The sequence below is a fragment of the Penaeus monodon genome, chromosome 11 (genome assembly GCF_015228065.2).
Source record: "Penaeus monodon isolate SGIC_2016 chromosome 11, NSTDA_Pmon_1, whole genome shotgun sequence".
NCBI lineage: Eukaryota > Metazoa > Arthropoda > Malacostraca > Decapoda > Penaeidae > Penaeus > Penaeus monodon.
The window spans coordinates 11,175,098-11,184,121 of record NC_051396.1 but is presented as its reverse complement, the minus strand read 5'-3'; positions in this window follow the sequence as shown (position 1 = coordinate 11,184,121).

The window sequence follows — 9,024 nt, the reverse complement described above, 5'->3', positions numbered from 1 at the left end:
GACTCTTTTTGTCCGGGTTTTGTTTGAGCCTTGGTCCCTGCAACCCCAGGGAACTGGGAAACTAACTATTTTAAAATACTTTTGAATTACCACCTTGATAAGGTGGGATATTGACAAAGTAATTTAGCTCAGTTTAAAAACCTAGAACTTTGGGGGGGGGGGGCTAGCCCCAGGTTTTTATAACCTTTACCTTAAACTCCAAGGGGAAAGCCTACCAGGAGGTAGCAGGGCAAATGCAAAGGGGTAACTACCTAAACTGGTAAAGTAGGGAATAAAAAAAATTTTCCTCTTGAGAGGCTACCAGCCTTTTGTGTTTCAATTTGAGGTCATGAGGGCCATAAGATGCAATGGGACACTGGTTTTGTTAATTCAACTTTATTGAATTAAAACTCGGCTGCAAGGGTCTCAACATAACATAAGTACCTCCCTAAAATTTAGGGAAGTTGAAGGGCTGAGGTTCTAAATAAACTCCTAGCCTGACCTAGGGCAAGCCTAGGCTCTGCCCCCAGATGGTCTAAGTGTAACCCCTTTTAAATCCTTTAATTGCCTAAAAATGGTCTTCAGCCATGGATTTGAACGGGGCTAGCTCTAAGTGCGAGTTTCCTCAAAAGCCTGCCCCATATTTTAAATGCAAAAACTTCACTGCCAGTACGTTTCCAGGAAGCTGGAAGCTATTTTGTTTAATCTCTTTTTGCTTGACTACATTGTTTCTACTCCCATCTTTTTAAACCTTCGTTTAACAGCTACCCTGCCCACTATGCCTAGTTTAAAAGGCCTCAACTATCTGAGGGTGAGGCTGCTGCCCTCTTGACAGATGTAGAATTCATCTTGTCTGACCTGAGATTCTTTGCTTTTTCTTTACCAGTGGTGACCCTTGAACCTTGGTAACTTTTGTACTCTCTACAAATTGGCACACCCCAAATTAACCAGGTGGCAGGTAAGATTTCATACTGATTCTTATGGATGACTACACCACTTTAGTCTAGCACGGTTTTACCACTTTTGAATTCGAATCTCTGTGGGGGGGGGGGGGGGAATTGCTTACCCGAGGTCTTGGCCTCCAAACCCCCACTCAATCCCTAATATCCTATCAGTGACTTTTTTTTTTTTTTTTTAATTTCTGCCACATCCAACAAATTACAATGCTGCCAAGGAAATGCTGTGATGGTGCACATGATTTTCAATGAATAACTTTACATTTCTCAGGTTTCCCTGACTCCTGCCTCTTTGACCATGGCTCTGAACACTGATGCCTCTATATTCCTTGCTGATGCCCCTCCCATAGCTATCATAACACTTTTGATAGCTCGTACCAAACTCGTACAGCAACATTGTCCCACTTGAATACCAACTTATAGATATGCAAAGGTATTTTGACAAGTCAGGAACACTAACAGTCATCCCCCCAGTTACTGAAAAAATAAACCGATGGATACCCTATACTTTGCTTTCCTAGCAATGTTCCAATACCAACTTGGTTCCCTCGTGTGTCCCTTCGGCATGCACTTTATTGGGAACATTCAAGTGACACTTTGCTAGAAGCTAATGGAAATTTTGCCTTGATTGTTTCAGTTTTACTGAATGCGATAAACCTTAGCAGTTTTAGGTATCTGTATTCAAGGCAAAATTAAACCATATTGTAAATCGGTTTTATTTAAAATTTGCACATCTAATTTCTGGTATTACAATTGAAGACTTGGATGTCATTAACCTTATTAGTCCAGACATCTACCCAAACGGACCCATTACCAGTTACCTCATAGGCTACTGGAACAAGCAGAGGGCATAACGAATTGACAACCCTGCCCCTTTTCAAATGTTTGTCAACTGTTAATTTCTTGGAATTTCTTGCTTAATCAACCACAGCAGCATAGTGGGCAAGGTTAAGGCCAATGGAATCCTATTCTATCAATCTATATAAGGTTTTATAAAGTGTTGTCTCCCTTAGAAAAAGTGATTACTGATTTTTTCATCATTTGATAAATAGATTTGTTGTTAATCTTTTCTTAAAAATTTTTATTGGGTTTTAGCTTGTAGTTGGGGCATAGTGAGGATATGGTTCTATGGTAAGGGGTGGTGCACTGGGGGGCAATCAGGGAATTTTTTTTTTCAAATATAGGAGTCGGTGGTAAAGGGCTGTGCTGTGACCCTAGGTGGGCAACACCACACCTCCCTTCTGTCTTTCCTGTGGGCGTCTATTATTCTGTTCAGTTCTATTTTTTTTTGTTTGAGTTGGAGGTTTGGTCCACTCACTTTGCCCAGGAGATGTATTTTTTGTTTTTATAAGACAAAACACCTGAGATCTGTATAGACTAGCTAAGGTCCAGGATCATTCAGTTGACCAGGGCTAATTTGTCAGCCTGTCAATTGCTGGTACCACATTAGCTTGATTGAATTTATGGCACCATGTATGATTACGATATTACCCAGAGTCCATTTTTGGTGGTTCTTAATGATTTAATGGCTTTAAGTGAACCTAATGAATCTGAAAAAATAACGATTAGATAGAAAAGTGGGTCGTCTATAGTGCAAAATCAATTGCTTTACAATGGCAAAAAAGTCCAAGAAAAGATCGATGTAGATTCGGGCAGTTCTGAACTTGAGTTCACATCAGTCGACCATACATCAGCAACCCACACACTCTTCTGTTCTTGGAAGCGTCGGTATAATATGAAAAAAAGGGACGTTTAATTAAGATTCTCTCTGAAACTCTGGCGTACCTCCACCTCCGGGACGGAAATGGGCATTGGCGATGATGGAAGCCAGGCTTCTGAATAGAAAAAATTGGGGGTTTCCCAGGCTCTATACTTTGACTGAACAGGGTATCGATGTATGAGATCTATAACGGACGATTCTCGACGAAGGTCGTTGGAGTCTCGTGGCAACGGGCCTAATGCCACTATTGCCATTTGGGTGGGCTCGGGTCTCGAAGCCTCAACCTTGCGGCATAGCTCAGAGTTAAAACTTGGCCCAAGTCTAGTTTCGGAGGGGAGGGTATCCTGACTCCACCCCAAAGACGCTCGAACGAGTGCCATTCCAGGGCTCCAAAGACCCGCACCCACAAAAACAGGCATTCTGCCACAGCATCCAAACCTTTCAAAACTTGTTCTTGGATGCCGAAACCATACACGATTGAACCAATAATCTACTTGAGACCTAAATAAGGATTTATATGACAGCTAAGCCAAGTGGGTCTTTGTCTCTGTGCGAAAAATGTGCTAACATGAAAAAGGATGACCGGGGGCATGTGTTAACATGAAGGGACCTGGGCAACATGACGGCAGCTGGCTGTGGAGCGGAGGAGGCGGAGGAAAACAAGCCAGGAGACGTTAGTGGGTGTGCTCATGTGAAAGACCTGTGTGTGCCCTTGTAACCTTATTAAATAAACTTTGTGTTGTCCTGTTTATAAGTGTATCGTGCAGTGTTTGCGGGTTTCCCCCTGTATGTGCCTATAAAAAAGTTTTAGGGGTAAAAATTTTTAAATAAAGGTAAGACTGTCATTTGTTTTTATTTTGCCCTGCCTCCCCATTTGGCGTTTCCCTCGTGGGGTTCGGGGACGTGTGGTGCTCGGGGCCTCTTGGAGCTGTTCAGTGTTCCGACCCTGTGAATAGCAGCCGTCTGCCTACCCCCTTTTTTGGGTAGCAGAGAGACGAGGGGGTCGGTAACAAATGGTGTCGGGGAGGGGGGATTGTGATATTTGATCAGTGAGACGCGCCGATTTTCATGTCATCCAAAGATGGCGGCGCCATGGGGGGAGGGAGGCGATGAGGAGGCCGAGTGAGGTGAGCCGAGCCAGATGGACCTGATCACTGCCAGCTGGCTGGTATGGGGGGAAAGGGCACAAAGGGCAGAAGAGGGGCACAGAGGGAAAAGGCAGGCGCACCATCTCGTCGAGATGCGAAAGGAAGGAGAGGAACAGTTGGGAAATTTGTTGAGGGGGCACAGAGCAATCTTGCATCTGGAAGTGGAAATCGCAGTACCCCCCGACAAGGCTGCAACAGCGTGAAGAGGAACGATGGAGGAGGGCGATCTGAAGGCGAGGTTCAAGCCGAGGGAGGAAGGGGGAAAGGGCGGCGTCACGAGGTAGAAAATTTGGGCAACAGAAAAGGCAGCGAGTTTTCTGGCAACAGATGCCATGGTAAATTTTACGGGGGTCTGCCTGGGGGCCCGGGGCAGGAAACCCCCGGACCTCGCAGCATTGTGTCGGAGCCAGTATCGCTGCAGAAGGGGGGACCCTGGAAACCGCCCCTTTGGGTATAGGTGGCGGAAAACTCGGACCCGGGTAACCCGCCTGTTGCCTCCTCCCCCCCTTCCCCCCCTGGGGTGTTAGTTAACGCACGCTTCTCCCCCCCGCAGCCCCTGGGCCTCCAGACATTCGTGAGGCGAAAGCAAGCTGAGTACGACGGGAAGGTGGCCGGGGAGGATATGTCGCCAATTAAAAAGCGGGCATCTGCCCAGGGGGACCCAGGAAGGAAGGCCTGAAATTGGTAACAGGAAGGGGCCCCGGGGTAAGTGCTGGGAATTGCGCCATCCCAACTGCCTCTTACAAGCGTGGCAGAGGCTTTGAAAACCCTTTTCGGGCACAACACCACCCCAGGTATATGGGGCCCCACTGAAGAAGAACTCGTGACGGGGCGAGACAGTCCCAGCGGGCAGGATGTGGAGGCATGGTAAGGGGTTTAAACCCTGCAGTGGGGAAGAGATGATTGTGGCCCTGGCCCGATTTTTTTGTTGACGTTTGCAGAACCAGCAGCTGAATTTCAGTAAAAGAAACTGAGGTCCTGAGGATCAGGGGGGCCGGGCGGGGCCTTGGAGTTCGAGGCCTTCCTGAAGGCAACAGTGGCTAGGGCTAGCTGTCATCCCCGCCTGACCCCGGGGCCAAGGCTAAAAGGGAAAGGAGCATTGAGGAAGGTGAGCCCCAGACTTTAAAAGGCTTGTGTTGGGCGGGGGAGAGGTAGGGCACAGACGTATTTATGTCGGAGAAAGCGGAGGATTCAGCCTTTCCCGCAGGCTGCAAGGCCGGGCAGGGTTTGGGCCCATCCGAGGCATGTCAAGGTAAGGAAGGGTACAGGTGGAAATTGGAAAGGGGGGGAAACCCACCCGTCCCGTTCCCGGGCCCCGACTTTTGGGTAAACTCCATCGAACCAGCACGATGCAGGGGAGGGCTCAAAAGATGGGAAGCCATGCCCCCGACAGTGGCACGGGGGTGAGAAGACCCTGTGGGGGGCCCGTTGTTGGGCCCCTATCGAATTTCCCGACGCACCCCAGAGCGTGTGGGTCCGGGGGGTTGTGTGCAGCTCAAGGGGCCCGGGAGGCTCGTATTGGGGTAGGCGCCGGTGCGCGGTGGGGTTTTATGTGGCCGATCGGACGAGCATGCTTGCTGGGTTGCTACCTGACGCGAGTAAGCGTTGGGCGACCCTTGGACGGAAGCGGTGAGGGCACGGTGAAAAGGTGCCCTTTCTTCCAGTTGGGTTGCAGAGGTTTTCGGGTGAGCGATGCACCTTTCCCCCAGGACAGAGTCTAGAATCCGTGTTTGACTGTCAAAATGATGCGTGGGGTAGAGGGCCCGGGGGACCCCAAACCAAAAAATGCAGCTGGCTGATGGCGTGGCGGTTTGGGGGGAGCCTTTTTGGACCCGGGGAGGGTTTGTTACAGTGTTTGGTATAAACCCCTCCGATAAAGGGCCCGAAGGGGCCCGCTGGTGCAAAACTGGCACTTGTGAGGGAAGGAGCGTCCCGGGTCGTGGGGACAAGAGTTGGTTGGTGTGGGGGCCGTGCCGACTTTTTCGAGGAATTGGCGCCCGGAGGCCCTAAACCCGGCGGGAAAGGCCCGAGAGTGCGTGGGCCGTCAAGGGAGCCGGTCTGCCTGAAGGGAACTTGACCGGCGCATGGGGAAGTGAAGTACAAATAGGGGACGAGTGTGGCTCATAACCCCCGTCGGGAAACGAGGGCTCTCGCCCAAAACACAGAGCCCCTGGAAGGGCCTAACGGGGGAGCGGCCCCCTTTTGAGTACCTATCGATTCGCAAGGGCGAAAAAAACCGTCGGTTTTCCAGTGGACCGGCTGTGGAAAAAACCCCTGGGCAGGAACTACCCGGGCCATGGAAAAAGATGACGTTACCCCAGGCGGGATGAGGGGGTGGCAGACGCGACCGGGATGGGAGGGGCATTTTGGGCGGTGAGGCGATGCAAAAAGACTAAAGGTGACCTGAGCCAGGTCTTTGGGGCAGGGGGATACCCTCGGGGCCCCTGCCATTACCGCGCCCCCCAACCTCCTCCAGGGGGGGGGGCCCACGAAGGGCGAAGAATCCCGCTGGATGAAAGATTTTTTTTGGTTTTGAAACTGATTTTAAAATTTGGTTCTTTTGTTTGAAAGAAATTTTTTTTGTTCCCGAGGACAATTTATTTAAAAATTTTTGTGTTTGTTTAGGTTTTTGGTATGTCAGAGCGGGGATCGTCTGCTTTAAGGGGGGGATAGTGTACGCCCGTGGGTCTTTTTTTTCTGTGCGAAACATGGAAATGAAAAGGATGACCCGGGCGTTAAAATAAGGGGTGGGCAGTGTAACATGAAGGGACCCGGGGAAAAATGACGCAGTGGCTGTGAGCGGAGGAGCGGAGGAAAAAGCCAGGAGAGTAGTGGGTGCTGTCCTGTGAAGACCTCGTGTGTGCCCTTGTGACCTCAAAAACTTTGTGGTGCCCTGTTATAAGCTGTATCGTGCAGTGTGACTTGCTGGTTTCCCCTGTTATGTGCCTATAGAAAAGTGTACGGGTAAAAAACTTGTGTAAATAAAGGAAAAAGACTGTCATTTTGTGTTTATTTCGTCCCCTCCCTCCCCACTTGGCGTTCCCCTCGTGGTGTTCGGGGACGCTGTGGTGCTCGGTGCCCTGTTCAGTGTTCACGACCCTGTGAATAGCAAACCGTCTGCTAGCTCCCTTTGTGTTGGTAGCAGAGAGACGAGGCGGTCGCCGTAACAATACCATTAGCAAAGACTATCAGTTCCCCATTTATTACCAGAAATGCACTTTAATAAATTTAGTGTTTTTTGACTTTTTTTAACTGACCAATGTGGTCTTCAATTGAGTCTATCAAAAAGTGACCTAAAAATTTAGCAGAATTTTGAATAGGTATTGGGTGGTTGTCTAGAGTTAGCTGATTTTCGGCTTCCCCCTACGTGAAAAAAATACCCCAATACCTTTCAAATGGAAAACTTAAAACCCACGGGAGGCCCCAGTTATGAATCTTATTCAATGCCAATTGGATGCGATTTGCAAAAATTTTGCATTATTGCAGGGCCACAATGCACAATCATCAGCGTACAGTGAGAATTTAAGATTCGGGGAGGAGCTGGTAAGATGTCATTAATCATACATAAAAATAATGTTGGTGACAAGACACTTCCTTGTGGGACCCCGTTTGCCTGGACAAAAATGCCCAAAAAAGTGATATTGTCAGAAAATAATTTGACAGCAAACGTACTGTCAAAAATGAAATTTTGAAAAAAACAAGGCAAGTTTCCACGTAATCCAAAAGATAGTTTTCTGAGTAGGCCATATCACCATGTCATGTCTAGGCTTTTTCTATATCTAAAATACTGAAATAAAAAAAATCTTTTTTGGGCAATGGCCTCTTGAATAGACTGTCGCTTTACTAGCTGATGGGAGAGTTTGGCGTCTCTTGCGGAAGCCGCATTGCTCTCAACTAGTAAATACTGTAATTTAAAAAAACGCAATAGCCTACTGTTAACAAATTTGTTCCATGACCTTGTATAAGCAACTTTTCAAAGCAATTGGGCGGTAGGAGATGGGAAGTCTGGGATTACCCCTCCTTTCAATATGGGAAAGATGTGGGCGAAGTGCCTGAGTTGGAAAAGTGTGGATTTTCAAATTTCATTGTACACTTCTAGCAAATTAATCATGTGATCATGATTAAGATGCTTTTTCATTCATATCGAATCTCATCGGGGCCCTGGGATGTTCCTCTATAGGGTTCTAGGGCTCGGATAAGCTCATCCATTTTTAGATCTTTATTTTAATCAATGTATCTCCCGTGGCAAAGTGAACTGGTTGCAGCTCAGCCCCTTTTTTGATGGTCAGGAAGGTGGGGTGGTAATTAGCGAACTGGGTTGTATGAGGAACTGCCGGCGAGTGCATAGCAATGTCCCCTAGTTTAATCGAAATTATTGCCCTCGGGATGATTGTCACAACTGCGAGATTACTCTGGACCTTCGCCGATGTTTACCCACTCGTGAGGTGGGATTTGGTCCTTCCCGATTTGGGTTTTTACGCCTCGTGGGGAACGAGGGTATCGGGCCTATACATCGGCGCGGCGAATAAAAGGAGCACTTGCCAAAAATTCAGCATTTTTCCATGACTTCTGACTTGTGTGCTCCCTTCCGGCCATGTGACCTCGCCTGCTCCGCTGGATCTTCTCTCTCCCACGCTCCTGATTTTACATATTTGCTTATGTTATGTGTTAGAGTTAAATTTAGTGCCTTTAGCAGTAAACCTTTTCGTATGTTTCTCTGAGTTTTTTTCCCTGACCTTGACGTTCTGATTCCTTGTCTTTTTACAAGTCGAACCCGACATTGGTGACCTTGCCAGGAATCAGACGGTCTGGAAACCCGGGACCATGAGGAACTATGGCGAGGAAAGTGAACTGCTGGGCCTTGAAGGGATGGCCTTTTTACACTACATTCAGAAGCAGGAGAGGATCAGATGCGAAGCAGCTGGCCCTGTACTACCGGAAAAGGGAGGCAGCTGCGGGAAGAGCCCGCATCGCAGGAAACCCCGAAGAGGACAGGCGTCGGGAGGCAGAGCAAGCGCTAGGAGGAATGTGGGTCCCCGCTTTTGGCCTTTCTCTGGCCCTCCTTACGCGAGGGAGCAAAGTCGTCCGGGAAACTCAAGTCCTGGGAGTAGAACGCTGGCCCGAAGAGCAACTGGCCACGGAGTCGCACCTGGACGCGATCCGTCTGCCCAAGAACCGTCGCAGGGGCGCGTCGAGGGCCGCCGCGGGAACCCAGCCGCGA